Here is a 19157-nt window from a genome sequence, read left to right as displayed (position 1 = left end):
TTATCAGAAACAGACAAAGGAATTTCAGAAAACTGAAGTAAATTTTAGATAACTTGTATCTTAGAAAAATTTAAGAAAAAGTCCAAAAACTATATGAAATTCTGGCATTTAACTTCACTGTCTTATGCACAACTAAAAAAAATTTCCGGCATCCAAATGCTTGACGGTAGGTAGAAAACGCTGCCAAAGCTCGTCCTCTGAAGTGATGATAGTGATGATGATTGCATCCTGGTTTCGGGAACCTTTTCCCATTAAAGATGTAAAATGGATTTCGTAGGTTTAGAACTTTATTAAATATGCGCTTTCATTAAATTTTTTTTTTAATCGCGATTATCGCAAACATTTTGAGCGAATTAAACGACTTTAAAATTTTAATAATAGATTGAACACGTGAGTCACACTTTAGACTCTATAATTTTACGAAACGTTAGAAAAATGATGTTCACTCTCTGCTTGTCCAAAACCAAAAAAAGCTCCAACTACCGCAATGATAGCCTCAGCTCAGCCGCTATTTGCGGAAATTTTCCAATGTCTTAATTCTTATGCTTAATCATCGCGAGTGGCGTGATTTTCATGGAAATTCAAAAACACTCAAAGATAAATGTCAGGGTAAGCAATAATATTGTGCAAACAATACTATTGTTTGAAATTTCTTCTATAGACTTCCTGACCAACCTCATACGTTACGACCCGTGAACGTAATTTATAAGACTTTTCGTTTCGGTTAAATTGCTTTTTCATACATTCAGCCGCCTTCTTTCTTATAACGTCAATTGTATCTTACTGGTTAAAATTTACACTGCGATCTTCCAACATACTCAAATGACGTAACAAACTATATGTAGAACCGTTTGTTATCATATGCTGACCAAAAGTCATAAAGTAAGGAGAAGTACCAATTGCAGAATGTACTGCAGAACGCAAGACACAACAAATGCTACTAAGATACTGGTCCCAGTTTTTCTGATCGGTTGCAATGTATGACTTAATAGCTGAAATTACGGAACGGTTTACTCGCATTTGCTTGTGGCGAGTGTACTGCTGTATATACGTGATTTACGCCAAAATTTTGAAGCAAAGAATTAATTGAATTGTGTTCCATTGTCTGACACAATCGACTCTGCCACACCGAAAGCATGAAATATGTCTTCTTCCAAGTATTTACAAACAACGTCGGCAGAAAACTTCTTAACCGGTTTCAAGAAAACGTATTTGGAAATAGTTTTGCCCATTGGCGGTCTAAGTATATAATTTGGCTGTTTCGTACACTTGCATGTTTCACACGCATTTATGTACGCCTTAACGTCGTTAACAAGACCAGGCCAATAATAATATCGCCGAATTTTCTCTATAGTTTTGTTAATACTACAATGAGAAGATAAATGGGCATCATGCGCTTTATACAAAATATCAGGAATCAACCCTTTAGGTATCCAAAGTTTCCATACCATATCGTCGTGCAATTGCTCTCCGGTTGAGTGTTCAGTCCGTCTATACACAAAGCCATCAATTACTTTCAAATCAGGTAATTTTTCAATGTTTTTGAGTATCATTTCTCTAAGCTCGATATAGTCGTCCGCTGTAAATTGGGATGAATTCAAATCAACAAAAATACCAGCCTCCAGAGATGAAAGGTATTAACCCTGGATACGGCATCCTGTACAACATTTTGGCTACTACGTCGGTGCTCAATGCTAAAATAAAACCCTTGGAGCTTGAGAGCCCAACGCGCTAGTCGCGTACTCAAATCCGTTTGAGACATTAGCCATTTTAAAGATGCATGATCTGTTATAATGGTAAATGTGTGACCTTCAATATAGGGACGGAACTTTTTCACACTGAGCATTGCTGCCAGACATTCCTGCTCTGTTACTGAATATTTCCTTTGAGCGTTATTCAACTTCTTGGACATGAACGCAACAGGGTATTCTTCGCCTTCCTAATTTTTTTGGACTAACACGCTTCCTACTCCTGTTAAGCTAGCGTCACAATGAATGTAAAAAGGTTTATTGAAATCAGGACTATGCAGAACGGGAGCACTACTCAGTATGGATTTCAACTCTTCAAAAGACTTCTGAGCCTCAACGGACCAAGTAAATTTTCTATTGCTCTTTAGCAATTCGGTAAGCGGAGATGTGACCGCTGCGTAATTTTTAATGAATTTACGATACCACCGAGACATACCCAAAAATCGTCTAACTTGTTTGACAGATCTCGGTGTCGGAAAATCTGTGATGGCAGCCACTTTTTCGGGATCTGTTCTAATAATCCCTTTTCCCACAATGTGACCTAGATATCGCACTTCGCTAAGGCAAAAATGGCTTTTCTCGATATTGATAGTTAACCCTGCCTCCTTTATATGCCGAGCAACTATACGAAGCACTTCCATGTGTTTTTCAAAACTTTCTGAGATAATCAGGAGGTCATCCAGGTATGCGAATACCTCGCTGCGTAGATGGCATGGTACAACATTGTCCATCAAACGGGACATTGTTTGAGTAGCATTGCAGAGGCCGAACGGCATTACTTTATAGTGATATAAAGGCCTACCTGGCACTGTAAAGGCCGTTTTATCCCTAGACTTCGGATCCAAAGGGATCTGCCAAAAGGCATCCTTTAAATCTAAGCTCGTTATAAACTCAGCCTTAGGTAACCTGCTTAAAATACCCTCAATATTTGGCAATGGATACGCGTCATTTACTGTGACGCTATTGACCTTCCTACTACCCAGACACAATCGAACTTTACCAGGCTTCCGTACCAGTACAATCGGTGAAGACCAATTGCTATTAGATTCTTCTATTCACCCTTATCGCGAAGTTCACGCGGAAAAGTGTTCGCCTTCACTTCTTTTGTTCGGATGAACTTTTTCCGCCTATCGGCAATTTCGGGCGAACAAAAGCTCACTTCGAAACAGCTGATGCTCTATTGTGAATTAGCAGTGAACAAGTAATTTACTTACAATTGTGTAAATTTTGTAACCAAGTATATATTTCCTTAAAATACAACAAAAATAGAAATAAAAAATGTATAAAATAATATTTAGTATTGCACTAAGGTTGGTATTGATTGAGCGCGAGGAGAATATAAATTTGAAAGCGATTCGTAGGCAATAAAGGCACAGTTCTAACCATTTGAAGCTAATTGGTTCACTGTAAGCTAAAAATTACTATTGTCAGCACTTTTGAATAACAAGTTAATTTTTTTTCAATTAGCTTTCGCCAATATTACAGGCTAAACAAGCCGGCATTCTGATATTGGCTAGATATTCTTACCAACTCCTTGCCACAATTGAAGCAAAAATTTGGAGTTCCACCAATTGAAAAGTTGAGTACATGTATTCGTTTTTTCGTATAGAGAAAGGCGTTGCAAAGGACGAAATGGGTCGTAGCCAATCTTGTTTCAGTGAGCTGTTCCAACATTTTGGAACCGTTGCTTTGTCCACAATGGATAACTTGGCCGACTGATACGTTGTATAAAAAATAGAATTTACATACTTAGCAATACAGGAATTTCACTTTTTCCATTCATCTTCCAATTGTGCATTATTTATTGATTTATTTCTAATAATAAAAGTAATTATAAGAGTATTAAATTTCAAAATAAAATATTACTTAACATTTTCTTTTCCTCTCTTTCGCCTGTAAAATATAAGTGAACAAATTTGGGTTTTCCCGCTGTTCATTTCGCCCGAACAAAGAGTTGCCGGTAAGGTGAAATCTTTTTCGAACACGAACAATTTTTTCGCCTGCGTCTGCGATAGGGTGAACAAAAACTGTGAATATTTTCGGGGGAAAACAAAACTCGCGATAAGGGTGATTATTTCCAGTTCAATCATCCTGTCCAACTCAGCATAAATTAGCTTTTCTATCGCTGGTGAGATTGGATAGTGCCGCTGTTTAATTGGTTTAGCATCACCAACATCTATGACATGTGATATCACATGCGTTTTTCCGATACCAATTTTAGCAAAAGAAGGAAATGATTGAATTACTTTTTCTAAATTATGTTTTTGATTTTCTGTTAAAGTATGTTTTGAAAATAGCTCTTCGTCAGAAGCCTGATTTATTTCACTTAAATGGACAGGTAAAAGATCAAATAATTTCCAAAAATCTATTCCCAAATACAGATTTTGTGCTAAGGTGGGAACAACAAAAATACACGCCTCGAAAAGTAATTTGGGGTTTTATACACCCTAGAACTTTTTGTGACTTTCCGTCAGCGGTTTTAACAAATGAGGTAAAAGTTTTAATAGGTATATCTTCTTCCAAAATCTGTGTTGCAAGTTTGGCTCCAACACAACTGTCAGAAGCACCAGTATCTAGAAACCCGGAAACTGTTTTGCCGAATAACTGAACTTCCGCATATGGTCAAATGTCATTCGTTTTATCAAAAATTGAACTTAATAGTAGTTTTCTGTTATTGCGAACATTATTCCAAAAAGTGGCTATCCGATTACTGGACTTACTTTTTATTTAAGTTTGATACTATTTTGATTAAAATCATGAAAGATTCGTTCACGTGCAAGGTCGTATTCCTTCACACGAACATGGAAAGGTTTAGTTGGGTTAGGTAAATCACGTTTTTTTTTTTGTGATGGGTTTCGATATATCAATAGGAATTATTCTAGGTTTGTTGCTTGATGTTTCGGGCTTTTCAAACGTGTCTGTCTGCGTGCACTTTTCAGCGCACTCGGTTGGTCGTTTTTTGAAACATTGCAACGCGGACAATTAGGTTTATATACATCAGCGGTTCCGCATCCGTAGCAGAAACCCCTACGTTCGCTAACACAATCTTGATATCTGTGTCCATTCCTTTTGCAATTCCAGCAAACTAAGGCTACCTCCTCAATTTCGTCATATTCGCTTACATCTCCGTCGCTGTCAAAGTCAAAATTGGTTTGAACTTCAGAAACACGTTTGCGAATTGGCAAAGATTTGCTATAGTTTTGCCGGGTTTGCATGTCTTGCAGGAAAAATTCACTTTTCCGACAAATATCGCGCAAATGAGCAATGGAAAAAACATCAATATTTAAAATTTCATACTGTATTTCTACAAGTGTATTTTGCGGAAGTTATTGACTTAGCCGATCAGTCAACTGGACTATCGAGTCGTAAAACGAATCTAAACTTTCATTTACTTTTTGCTTTCTATCCCGTATTTTCTCTCTAAAGTCTACATATGTTCTGGTGTCCTTGTATTGACGTCTTAAGGCCTCACATAAACTAGGCCAGCGAATTTCCGATACAGATTTGTGATATCTCCAGAATCAGTCACTAGCTTTGGAGTCAAAAAGCAAACTTGCATGTCTGCAAACTATATCAAAGCACCCGCCTAATGTCTGATTAATCAAGGCCTCAACACGATATATAAAATTTTCAACTGGCATACCATCAATCGCACCGGCGAAGCGCAACTTCCAATTGGCAATAATGTGTCCAACCTTATCAGGCCTAGACGCTAATTCATTCAAACCCTGTCTTGTGGCACTTCTGTTGGGAACATGGTTAAAAGCTGACGATCCGGGATTTGGTACGCTCGCGGAAGGAAGTCCAAGTAACTACTCTAAGCTTTGTTATTGTACATTGGGTAAAGTATTAAAATTAGATAAGAGTGGTTGTTGTTGGTTTCGAATTGGTGAAAAATGAAGGCTTAAACGTCTAAACCTTTCTTCCATTTGCGTTTCAATTCTACGATCAATTGAATGGTCAATACTTTGCAACATTTCTTCTTGCTGCGCCCCTACTGCTGCTGTAACTATAGTCTGAACATTATCTACCTTCACATGGGTGGTGGCAGATTGTTGCGCCCTCTGTACAGGTTTAGTAACAGTCTGATTAGACTTAGATTCCTCTAGTGAACCTGTTTGGAACCGAGTTTCGTAACGATGTGGAGTGTTGGATTTCGGAGTGGCAGGTTTGTGAGTTGTTGATTCTGACACTATCCGCGTATCACAAATTGGACAGTTGGAGTTGTTCCTTAAATATTTTGTTAGACAAGTTTTGTGAAAGGCATGCAATAAAAGATATATATCCTTATTTGCCCAAAATAAGATACAAAAAAATAGAGATAAACTGCTGATTCCTCCTTAATTTGCCTGATAGAAGTAAGTAGTGGTAAACCCATCCATTCACCTCTGCGATAAATCAAAAAATTAAGCGAAAATCCATCCAACCCCAGTGGTAATTCCGTCGGTTAGATTTCCCAAAACTAAAATCTACCATTCCGAAGATGTGAAAGATAGTGTGATTATTTATATTCACTCTTTTGGTATGCATTGGTTAGATATTACATCAATATAATAATCTACATTTCCAAATGAATTCCAAAAATTGAAAAAAAAACATACAAAAATCAAATGAAAGTTAAAAATTAATCACTAAATTATTTCAAGTCTTATATGTCTGCCATGGTCTGATATTGAAAATTTTCCAAAAATCGCAATTGCAATTAACACACAAATAAACCAAAAAAATAACTACCTAAATCACTAGTTCTCTTCTGGTTAACAGCTGAGCGAATGTCGAAGCTGTTACGATTCCAGCGAACATCACAACGCCATCTTGGTATAATTCGAAAAATGTAATGATAAGAAAGTTTATAACCGGAAAAGTGTGATAGATTCACTTCGAAAGTCCAAAAACTATATGAACTTCTGACTTTTAACTTCACTGTCTTATGCACAACTAAAAAAGATTTCCGGTATCCAAATGCTTGACGGTAGAAAACGCTGCCAAAGCTCGTCCTCTGAAGTGATGATAGTGATGATGATTGCATCCTGGTTTCGGGAACCCTTTCCCATTAAAGATGTAAAATGGATTTCATAGGTTTAGAACTTTATTATGCGCGTTCATTAAATTTTTTTTATTCGCGATTATCGCAAACATTTTCATCGAATTAAAACGACTTTAAAATTTTAATAAAAGATTGAACACGTGAGTCACACTTTAGACTCTATAATTTTTCGAAACGTTAGAAAAATGATGTTCACTGTCTGCTTGTCCAAAACCAAAAGAAGCTCGAAGTACTGCAATGATAGCCTCAGCTAAGCCGCTATTTGCGGAAATTTTCCAATGTCTTAATTCTTATGCTTAATCATCGCGAGTGGCGTGATTTTCATGGAAATTCAAAAACACGTAAAGATAAATGTCAGGGTAAGCAATAGTATTGTGCAAACAATAATATTGGATACATAAAATAAAAATGCACTGACTTAGCCGAGAACAAAACCAGAAGTTCGAATTTTTCGATATAAAAGAAATCCAAATTCGGTACTTCTTATTAGAATTTCGTAATAATTAGATACATTAATTTTAAATATATTAGCATATATGTATAAGTAAACAATTATTAATATGGTAGAATAACCTATTTGTAGTAAATATATATAAGTAATATAGTAATAATTGGTAAAAATAGCATAGCAATTGTTTAGGCCGACAGCCCAAACTCCAAACATAAAAGGTCGCCCTCGCATTTTTATTATATTGGTTAACAGTGCCAGTCAAATTGTTTATGTTAACCATACAAATGAACATCGCTGGAATAAATAAACAGTTTGACTGGCAAGCGGTATTGACCTGTTATGTTCTTTTACTTCACTTGTTTTCACACATCAAGGAGAAAGGACGTATCCCGCCGCAGTTTCCAGCTTCAACCAAAAGGTAACCTAAAAATATATATATAATTAATTTTTGTGCACAATCTTTATTTCGAATAAAGATATTATATTTAAATTCAAATTCTAATACCAAACTTTTTCTTCTTTTCTACATTAAATCTTGACCGGCACCATCCCTGAGCTGTGGCCCGGCCAAGACATTGGTCCTTAATCCGTTTTCTCATCACAGCGACCAGTTTGGCATCAACAGCACGAGTGTTTAAATATTATTAAAACGACCATTTTGCGAACCAACCACAGGAATTCAAATTTTGTTGTACTTGCGACCAATTTTGAGGGTATAGTGCTTGGTATTCCAGAAGCAGTATTTTATTTGTGGGGAATTTAAAGCGACCATTGGCAGCAGCAAAAACACAGCAATTTATAAAAGCCATTTCTTTATATATTATTTCATCCACTTCATCAGGACACATCTACAAATATAAAGGTACGTGGTTATTTCAGTGAGCACATTAGTTAATAAATTAAAAATTAGTGAAAGTGAAAAGTGCGCGAGTGACTTGTGAAACAAAAGCAAAATTAAATTTGATTTGTGCAAATAGCCTTTTTGACCATCAAATGTTGCTTGCCGCCGACGGTAAATAATATTTGACACGGCTTAAGGGTCTTCGCTGTTGCATTATTGCACACAAATATTTGTACAAACAGTGTTTGGGAATAACTTAATAGAAAAGTGCAAGTAATTTTTCAAATTTAATTAATTCAATTTACATTTATATGACTCGCACTTCTCTGTTATTAACAGCCCACAACAACAACACTGCACTGTGTAATTAACCTCACTTTTGGGTTTGGTTCATCACAGTTGAATTTGAGAAAAATTAATTTCACAAAAGTCACTCGGTTTTTAATTAAATTCACTTTTTAAAACAGACAAAATTTAATTTGAGCGTTTACCACTGGACGGAACATTTTTCCTCCAAGTTTTGCTCAGGTTTTCATTTGCGTTTGCATTCAAATAATACTGTGCTACATACATATATACACGCACACGTACATAAATATATTTGAATTTAAGAAAAATTAATTTCACAAAAGTCACTCGGTTTTTAATTAAATTCACTTTTTAAAACAGACAAAATTTAATTTGAGCGTTTACCACTGGACGGAACATTTTTCCTCCAAGTTTTGCTCAGGTTTTCATTTGCGTTTGCATTCAAATAATACTGTGCTACATACATATATACACGCACACGTACATAAATATATTTGAATTTAAGAAAAATTAATTTCACAAAAGTCACACTTTATTTAGTGGACGGAACATTTTTCCTCCAACTTTGCTCAGTTGATTCGCTTGCGTTTGATTTTAAATATACTGTGCTACATACATATATACACGCACATACATAAATATATTTGGTTGGCTAGCAATAATTTTTTTTAACACGTATATTTATACGTATATACAGTCCACTGGTTTTTTACTCTGAAAATTATTAAATTTCAGTTTACTCGTTTCAAAATAAATATTTACGTTTGTAATTTTACACAAAATTTGTCAGAAATTAATTTAATTTGTTGGGTTGATTTTGTTGGTGGAAAGCGTTAACTAATTTATATTAGCAAATTGGGTAATTCCACAGATTCTGTCTCTGTGTACGTAATTTTTTTTGAAAAATCAATTGCTTGATTTTTTTAAATTTTCAATATGGAAGCATATAACCGCTTAGTCGACACAATTATTGAGTTCGACATCGAATTTTTAAGCATAGCCACTAGCGAACACTCCAAAAATTCGCTGAAAATTCAGCAGCAGGAGTTGAAATCGATGTGGGAAAAAGCTAAAGAAGCCTTTGATGCGTTACTACAATCAGAAAATATATCTGAAAAGAATGTTACGGCAATTAGAAAAAAAAATAAGTCGTGCTATACTGTTTTTGTGCGGTGTATGACAAAAATAAATGACCTGGCAGAAAAACTTGAATAGGCAGAGAAGGAAAACGATGCTGCCTTCACGCCACGCAATTTGCATTTAGCACCTTGTGATACTGATATATTCAAAGGTGATTATTTGTCATGGCCAACTTTTCGTGACATGTTCACGGCCATTTATATTCTAAATAAAAGCCTGTCGCCAGTACAAAAATTATATTATCTCATACAAAAAACCCAAGGTGAAGCCAGAGAAATCGTTAAGAAATGCGAATTGACGAATGATGGTTTTGATATAGCTTGGAAAAATTTGTGCGACAGGTATGAAAATAAAAGAATATTAGTCAACACCCAATTAAAGATTCTTTTCAACCTTCAATCAGTCGAAACTGAATGCGGTAATTTAATAAAAAGATTACAAAGGGACATAAATATTTGCATATCCTCGTTAGTAAGTCATCATATTGACATATCTAATTGGGATCCAATTATTACATACTTATGTTCAACTAAGCTTCCTGATGTGACCCTTTCGCTATGGGAACAGTCCGTAGAAAACAAGACAGAAACTTCGAAGTGGGCGGATATGGACCGATTTCTGACAAATCGTTTTCAAACGTTAGAATCAGTCTCTGGTTTAAGAGGTACAAAGAGTAGAAAACCTCAAAAGGTACAAAACTCAAAGCAGGCCTCTGAACATCCCCCAAAGAAACTTGGCGCTTTCCAAGCAAGTGTAGCTAAAGGCACTTGTAAAATGTGTCAAAGCAATGATCACAAAATTTATGCGTGTTCAAAGTTCAAAAATTTGAACACCAATGAAAGACTTGCTTTCATAAAAAGAAATCACTTCTGCCTAAACTGTCTGTCATCGGGGCATTCAGTGTCAAAATGCACAAGTGCGTACAATTGCAGCAACTGCCATTTAAGACATAATACCCTTCTGCATTTACAGACAAGTAAGGCAAAACTTACACAGGTAAATAATTCTGCAGATTCATCAGATGAGCAACCGTGCACTTCAAGGCAAGCTCAATCTCAAAATGAATCTGCAAAACAAAAAAAGCAGCAAAATAAAACTACTGTAAAATCTAATTTTATTAATACCAGTAAAGGGGTTTTACTAGGAACAGCTCGCGTCACCATTCATTATAATGGTACAGATTTTTCGGCCAGAGCTCTCATAGATTCGGGATCTGAATGCTCTTTTATCACTGAAAGACTCAGACGAAGAATCAACCTGCCAACTCGAAAGATACATGCTCAAGTCTCGGGCATCAATAATTCAGTTTCTGCGCAGGTAAAAGAGGCATGCGCCATTCAGTTGCGGTCCCCAGTTGACCCACTAATTTCTATTGACGCATTAGTTCTAGTTCTACCCCATTTGACAGGTAATTTGCCAACATGCGATGTTAGTGCATTAACACAACAAGCATTCCCTGATCTCGTGCTTGCGGATAAACGTTTCTTCGTGAATGAGCCAGTTGATCTTGTTCTGGGCGGGGATATTTATCCGCAAATCATATTAGACGGTATCAAAAAAAATATTCTTAGCACTCTTTTAGCTCAAGAAACTGTCTTTGGTTGGATACTGACTGGTCGTGCTGATGCAGCCAGTCCAACCAATCATAATCGGGTATCCTTTTACAATGAAGTGGCTTTAGACAAGCAGCTAAGGTCATTTTGGGAGCTCGAAGACACGCCGAAAGCTAAAGCCTCCACATTAGAAGATACATTTTGTGAGGAATTGTATCAACGTACAACGCAGCGGAACTCTGACGGAAGATACATGGTGTCGCTTCCGTTCAGGTCAGAATTCCCAGGAGAGATAAATATAGGTCCATCATTAAGAATAGCGTGCTCTCAATTCTATAAAAATGAAACCCGACTTAGAAAAAATCTCGATTTACAGAAGGAGTACAATAGAGTCATACTAGAATACGAGACTATGGGGCATATGTCAAAATTAGATTCAATTCAATCGGCCAATGCGGTCGATAATTACTATTTACCACATCATGCAGTAATAAAAGAAGAAAGCATCTCTACCAAAGTTAGAGTTGTTTTCAATGCTTCATCACGCTCTTCGAATGGTGTCAGCCTGAACGATGTTCTTCTTCCTGGTCCTGTGCTTCAGGCTGATCTACCAACATTAATTCTTCGCTGGCGACTTTTCAGATACGTCTTCAATAGCGATATTGAGAAGATGTATAGGCAAATCCTAGTAGATCATAATCATACAAGATACCAAAGAATAGTTTTCCGCTCAAGTCCAGATGATCAAATCAGTCTGTATGAGCTCAAAACAGTGACATTTGGTATCAATTGTGCTCCTTATCTAGCAATAAGGACTTTACTTAAACTGGCTGATGATTCCGAAAAATCTCATCCAATCGGTTCAAATATCCTACGAAAAAATATGTATGTCGACGACGTTCTTTCGGGAGGGCATACTATTGCATCTGCGATCAGAGCAAGAGATGAAATTTCCAGGGTTTTAAGTTCAGCTGGTTTTCCATTACGAAAATGGACTTCAAATTCCAGTAAAATATTACAGGGTATTCCCAAAGCTCATCTACTGAGCGAAGATTTCTTAGAATTTGAAGACTCAAGTAGTGTAAAGGCGCTCGGTATTAGGTGGAATGCTCATTCCGATCAGTTTTACTTCATAGCAAACCCTATAGAAGAAAACACCGAGCCCACAAAAAGAGCGATACTATCTACTATCGCAAAACTCTTTAACCCATTAGGGTGGCTAGCTCCAACAATTATCGTGGCAAAAATGATCATGCAAAATATCTGGTTAGAGGGTACTGGCTGGGATGAAACCGTTTCGTCTTCAACATTAGACAGGTGGAAAAATTTTACCAATACGTACAAGGAGATCGACAAAATACGAATACCGCGATGGGTAGCCTTTTCTCCAACAGAAAAGGTGGAAATCCACGGGTTCTGCGACGCCTCCGAGAAAGCGTATGGTGCAGCCGTGTATTTGAGAGTGGAAACCAACGACGGCATATTTGTGAATCTGCTTTTGGCAAAAACAAGAGTAGCTCCAGTCAAAACCGTCTCACTTCCTCGACTGGAACTTTGCGGAGCTGTATTATTAGCGGAGATAACCGAATCTAGATGCGCTCACCTTGATTTAGGTCAACAAAACATTCACCTGTGGACAGATTCGACAATCGTGCTGGCTTGGATACAAAAACCTCCGTGCTCATGGTCAACTTTCGTTGCGCATCGAATTACAAAAATCGTCGACAAAGTTGGAAGTTCATCGTGGTATCATGTGGATTCGGGTACAAACCCAGCAGATTTAGCCAGTAGAGGAATACTAGCCGAGGATTTAGTCAACAACTCTCTGTGGTGGCAGGGTCCTTCTTGGCTCCAAGAAGAGAAGGAAAAGTGGCCAACACAAGATTTGGATTTTAACACGAATATTGAAGAAAAACGAGTACAAGCACATGCAACCGCAATTTCAAGCAATATTAATGATATTCTCGATAGGTTTTCGAATCTTCCTAGGGCTTTAAGAGTTATCTCATATATACTCAGGTTTTTTCATAGAACGCATTCTAAAACGAAAGATTGTAGTCAACCTGAATCTTATTTAATTTCCTCAAATGAAATTAAAACTATAACAACCCGTTTAATAAAACTTGCTCAGAAGCAATATTACGGATCAGAAATTTCAAGTCTGCAATCCAAAACACCAATTGGATCTAAAAGCGAAATACTTTCGCTCACTCCATATCTTGATGAAGACAAAGTAGTGAAAACGGGTGGACGACTTGGTGCATCCAAAGATACTACCGAATCTGAACGCCATCCCATAATACTTCCGTACAATTGTAGGTTTACACGTCTGTATGTTCTGTTTGTCCATGAAATGTCTCTCCATGGTGAAAACCAATTAATGCTGCGCATCATTAGAACTCAATACTGGATTCCAAAAGTTAAAACCATGATACGATCCGTAATTCATAATTGTAAGATTTGCACGATCTTCAAGAAACGATCGCAAAATCAGCTCATGGGAATTCTACCTCAAAGGGTTACGTTTGTCTGTTCGTTTGCTTTTCTACTAAGGCCATACATTTAGAAGCCACTAGTGATTTGAGCACTTCCTCGTTTCTAGCCGCTCTTTCAAGATTCGTAGCTAGACGAGGATGTCCAAGAAACATTTATTCGGACAATGGAACAAATTTTGTCGGTGCATCACGTGCATTAAAAACTGAATTTAAGGAATTTCTTGCCGATGCAAGAAACCAAACCCTGTCAAAATATTCCCATCAGGCATTAAATTGGCATTTCATACCAGCAGGAGCTCCACACATGGGAGGACTATGGGAAGCGGGAGTGAAAAGCTTTAAAAGCCACTTCAAAAAAGTGGCCTTAAACAACAAATTCACTTTTGAGGAATTTAGCACATTGTTATGTAGAATTGAGTCGTGTCTCAATTCTCGCCCTCTTAGCCCCGCTTCAAATGAACCATCTGACCTTGAGCCTCTAACACCAGGACACTTTCTGATTGGAGGACACCTATTAGCACCAGCGGAAATCAGCGTTGATGAAAATACCGCCTCAATAGTCAATCGCTGGCAGAAACTCAAGGCATTACATCAAAACTTCTGCAGAAGATGGAAGGCAGAATATCTTTCCGAACTACAGAAACGGATAAAATGGAAGCATCCTAAATCAAATATGCAAGTAGGAGATATGGTGGTTATACGGGAAGACAATCTTCCTCCCAACGAATGGAGATTGGGGCGTGTTATAAGGTTACACCCTGGTTCAGACAACCGGGTGCGCGTTGTGGATATAAGGACTGAAAGGGGGCAAGTAACAAGACCACTTGTCAAACTAATATTACTACCACCCTATACCGCGGAAACCGAAAACACGTCAAACCCGAATCTTCAGCAGTAACGCTACAATTGGAGTTATAAAATCTCCACACAACATCAAAACTTCTCCTAACCAAAACGAAGCAACTTCAACAAACTCATAGTGGAAACAAAAATTTCTTTTTTTGATGCAGCCTAATATTACATATGTACATGTACATACATGCTTGCGCACATGGGTGGTGATTTTCATTTATAAAAGCAACAATATTTTTCTAGAATTGATGAACACTTTTTATTATTAAGTTTTCAATTTTTAATGCGATTTTTACACACTCACTACAAATTGAGGTTATCAGGTAGTCGCCACCGAAAACATGTGCACAGGCATATACACAATGACTATGTGCATTGGACTGCATGGAATCATGAAAGAAAAAAAATTCGGGTCTACTTAAGCAATCAAAAAAAAAAAAAGTTCGGGGTTTCGCAAACCACATATTACATTATGAAATTTCCCTCAAATAATTGTTTTCCTTGTTCTTTCGCCTAGTGAATTATATATAGGGGTCCTCACATAAACATAATTTTTTTGTTTTTGTTACGAAGAAACGAAAAAAAGGATAGTACAATGGCAAAGGCAACGTTACTTAAATTAAACAAAGCGCTGCCAATTCCATTGCATACACCCGTTTTTATCAAAATAAAAATAAAAACAAAAATAAAATAAGTAAAAAACAAAAATTACGGAAATAAAAATTTTTCAATTAAGGACACCCTAATATAATGCACGGCACATAGCACAATTCCTTTTTACTTTTCGAAGTAAGAAGTTTAAATAGTAAACAAAAAGGAAAAGAACAAAAAAAGGAATTTTCTAACAACAAAAAAAGAAACAGAGGAGAAATTTCGGGTTGCTCGGTTCACCCTAATGCAACATATTGCAATTAAGTTTTTGCTTTTCGAAGCAAAAACCAACACAAAAAAAATTTTTTTCTTTCACAATAAAAAAAAAAAAAACCACTGCACACCCTACCACACATGTCGTCACTCCACGATCGCATGATTTTATTGCGAATCGTATCGACATCAAAACACAATTACACACTTTTTCACACAACTTGTTGCTCTGCTTATTGGAGGATTTTTACATGACCTTTCATAGGTCTTTATTATCACATTCTTTTTTTTCCTCTTTTTATACTTTGCAACATGTATATATATATATGTACATATGTACATTTTGTTTCACTAAACCACTTCACAAACACGAAATAAACACAAAATTTTCACAAACACGAAATACAAAATTTTCGCGATTTACATTTTCGCCCGCGCGCGCACTATTTTTCTTGCAATTACAATTATATTGCAATCACAAAAACGAAATCACACGCGCCACGTTATTTTTTTCGTTTTTCGTTTTCATTAATTAATCCGGAACTGAAGTTAGTGAAACATGCAATATATCGATATTGCAAACAATCGATACTCTAGTAAGGTAGCATAAGGGTGTTGACACATCATCAATGATCCGTAAGGCTGCATGCATCACATATGAAAAAGCATGACGTAGACATTTACATTTTTGAGAAACGAGTTAGTAATCAAAAATAAATGCTATAAATGCTGGGAAATATATAAATGAGACATTGTTTTAGAAAATCTTTCCTGTTAATGTTTGGTTTAGCGTTGTTTCTGTCTTGAGGGTCCGAGGGTATCATTTGCAAAACAAATGAATATCAATTATTCTACAATACGATACATCCATAGCGGATTTATGTATCACCAGTTTTACCCTGCTTCCACCAACAACCCCTTATAAGGTGAAGTCTACAATTACCTTGTCAGAATTGCTCGCCAACCGAAATACGCTCGCTACGTCGATGAAATTAGAACAACTCATTTTCCTTTTCAGAAAAATGACGCGATTCACTGCAATTCGCAAAACATCTGAGGCTAAGGGGTTCTCTCTGGCCTGCCGCTTATGCGAAAAGAAGCACCCACTTAGGGTGTGTCCGATATTCCGCGATAGTACGCCGGAAAGAAGGTGGTATTTCGTAATCAAAAAACGCTATTGCACCAACTGCCTATCCTCTTTGCATAGTGCCGCACACTGCACACATGAGGGGAGGTGCAAGAAGTGCGAAGACGACCACCACACCATGCTGCACATTGAGGACGTGCAGGAGACGACGCGGCGGCAACGCAATCCCTGGAGACGCAGCAGGCCACAAATAACCACCGAGGAAAGCGACACCCTCTCCATAATTGCATCCGAGGTCGAAACAGAGTCCTCTGGAGCGGAAACGTCCGCTTTCCGCCCGGAGGTCTCACGTGGAGTGGAATCATCGGCATTCCACCCACCTTCTACGAGGGGATTGGAAATGAAAACTTTCCAACCGCGCCGTTTTCGACCTATGCTTCGACATGAGGTGATCGCGAGCGGATTGGAAATGCAAACTTTCCAACCGCAGAAGAATAGCTACCAAGGGAAAAGCAAAATGAATCGACGCAAGCAGCAAGCGCATCATAGTCGCGCCGCAAGGAGAGTGGAATCACTTGCATTCCACCTCCATCCAACGAGTGCCTTCCGGGCTGGGACGGTTGTCAGCCCACGTGCGCCGCCGCAGCTGATCCAGTGCCTCACGTCGGTTGCACCTACGGCCGTTGTTAAGATCGAGTCGGGTGGACGCTTGCACCTGGTTCGAGCTATACTCGATCCATGCGCTGCGATGTCCATCATCGCGGAAGAGCTCATCCGCCGACTCGGCCTTGATGTGACGATTCTGGGGGATCGGTGTGGGTGCTTCATCAAGCTGCGGGGCAAGCATGGGCAGACGGCAACCGTCACCACTTATGCCGTGGCGTTGCCTCATTTCCGGAGGCAAACCCCACTAACGAGCCTGGACGCAACGGTAGCCACACCATATGCCAACATCAGGCTCGCAGACCCGCGGTTCTACGTCGCCGCCCCAGTCCAATTGGTGCTCGGTGCCGACGTGGTCCCAAAGGTTATGCTGGGCGCCATACCAGCCGGAACTTTGGGGCCCCTGTTGGCACAGAACACCATCTTTGGCTGGGTATTGTCTGGCGCCTGCTAAATTGATTTATATATATATATTAATTGCATTACTATTACTATACTATACTTTTCTTACACAAAAAAAAAACATAATTGAATTTATAGTAAATTTGAATACCTTTATATATATACTTTTTACAAAAAAATGAATTTTAAATACTGCTTATGCATACACATAAGCAATGACGTATTTTATACATAAATGTATGAAATTTGAAAATAAATGTGCCACTGAATTAGAACCATGTGTACCTTCATTTATTATTTTACAATTTTCTCCTTTAGGTGGCTCAAGCGGAACTTAAGCTGAAAATAGTTGTAAACTTAATTTAAGCAAATTCTGCGAACCAGCGGCGGAATATGTCCAAATAGATCTTGCGTGTCGCAAGGGGGCCGGCATGTTTAGGCCGACAGCCCAAACTCCAAACATAAAAGGTCGCCCTCGCATTTTTCTTATATTGGTTAACAGTGCCAGTCAAATTGTTTATGTTAACCATACAAATGAACATCGCTGGAATAAATAAACAGTTTGACTAGCAAGCTGTATTGACCTGTTATGTTCTTTTACTTCACTTGTTTTTACACATCAAGGAGAAAGGACGTATCCCGCCGCAGTTTCCAGCTTCAACCAAAAGGTAACCTAAAAATATATATATAATTAATTTTTGTGCACAATCTTTATTTCGAATAAAGATATTATATTTAAATTCAAATTCTAATACCAAACTTTTTCTTCTTTTCTACATTAAATCTTGACCGGCACCATCCCTGAGCTGTGGCCCGGCCAAGACATTGTGGTCCTTCGAGCCGGGTAGATAGAAAAATGCGTAGATAAAGGTATACTAAACGTCCAAAAAAATGTATTAATAGCAAGTTTGTGTGGCTTAGGTCTTGTAGAAATAAATTAGCGATGAAAATAAACTGTTCCTTAGGAGCTAGGAATGATTATTTGGCTACAAGTGCCACTACAACATCCAGATCATCCAAGTCTACAGCGGCCACTAACTCACTTTCAACTTCGTCAAACCAGGGCTGCGAATCTACAAGTTGAGAATACTGATGACTGCTAATACTGCTTTAATCGGATTTTGAAGTGAAATTTATGGAATCGTATTCTCTTTCCAACAACGGACTCCGGCTTAACGCGTATACATGGCCCAGACTAGCTCCAACCCGATGCTGAATAGAATAATCAAAATTTTCCAGCTCCAATGCCCACCTAGCTATTCTTGGATTGATCTGTTTCTTATTTAGGGTCATAGTGAGTGAGTTGCAATCTGTTATGATTTTAAATGGCACACCTTCTAAATATATTCTAAATCTGCGGAGAGCATATATGATCGATAGGGTTTCTAGCTCAAAGCTATGATATCTAGACTCAGCTGGTGTCGTTGTTTTGGAAAAGTACGCTATTGTTGTAGCAAAACTTGCACTTCCTTAGCTTAGGTTCCAAATATTTTTCATAAGTCCTCCTAAGCGCTTTACGTAGGATCTTAATATGACTTTCAAGATCACTTGACGCTATTAATATGTCATCAATATACACAATGATTTCTTTTGCATCAATTAGGTCTCGGGAGATGTTATAGACAAATCTCTGAAAATTAGCCGGTGCATTCTTTAACCCAAATGGCATTCTAAGGTACTCGAATTGCCCATGTGGTGTGACAAA

The 19157-nt window shown here is 37.7% G+C and overlaps 1 protein-coding gene and 1 long non-coding RNA gene across 30 annotated transcripts in view; one reads left to right on the top strand and one right to left on the bottom strand.

The window, feature by feature from the left end:
- Tre1 (Trapped in endoderm 1) overlaps positions 1-19157 on the top strand; it is a 713802-nt gene that overhangs the window by 591889 nt on the left and 102756 nt on the right. The gene's annotated exons all lie outside the window — the stretch shown is intronic.
- On the bottom strand, positions 7365-9133 carry LOC137248017 (uncharacterized). 2 transcript variants are annotated; one of them, XR_010952008.1, is made up of 3 exons: positions 8579-9133; positions 7752-8094; positions 7365-7669 (listed from the first exon to the last, which is right to left on the bottom strand). It is a non-coding gene; the product is annotated as an uncharacterized lncRNA (long non-coding RNA). The 2 variants fall into 2 exon arrangements; XR_010952007.1 differs by having other exon boundaries at positions 7757-8094.

This window comes from Eurosta solidaginis, chromosome 4, assembly GCF_040869045.1.
Source record: "Eurosta solidaginis isolate ZX-2024a chromosome 4, ASM4086904v1, whole genome shotgun sequence".
Lineage (NCBI taxonomy): Eukaryota > Metazoa > Arthropoda > Insecta > Diptera > Tephritidae > Eurosta > Eurosta solidaginis.
Note: the sequence above shows the minus strand (reverse complement) of the source record. Positions and strands in the feature narration are given on the sequence as shown.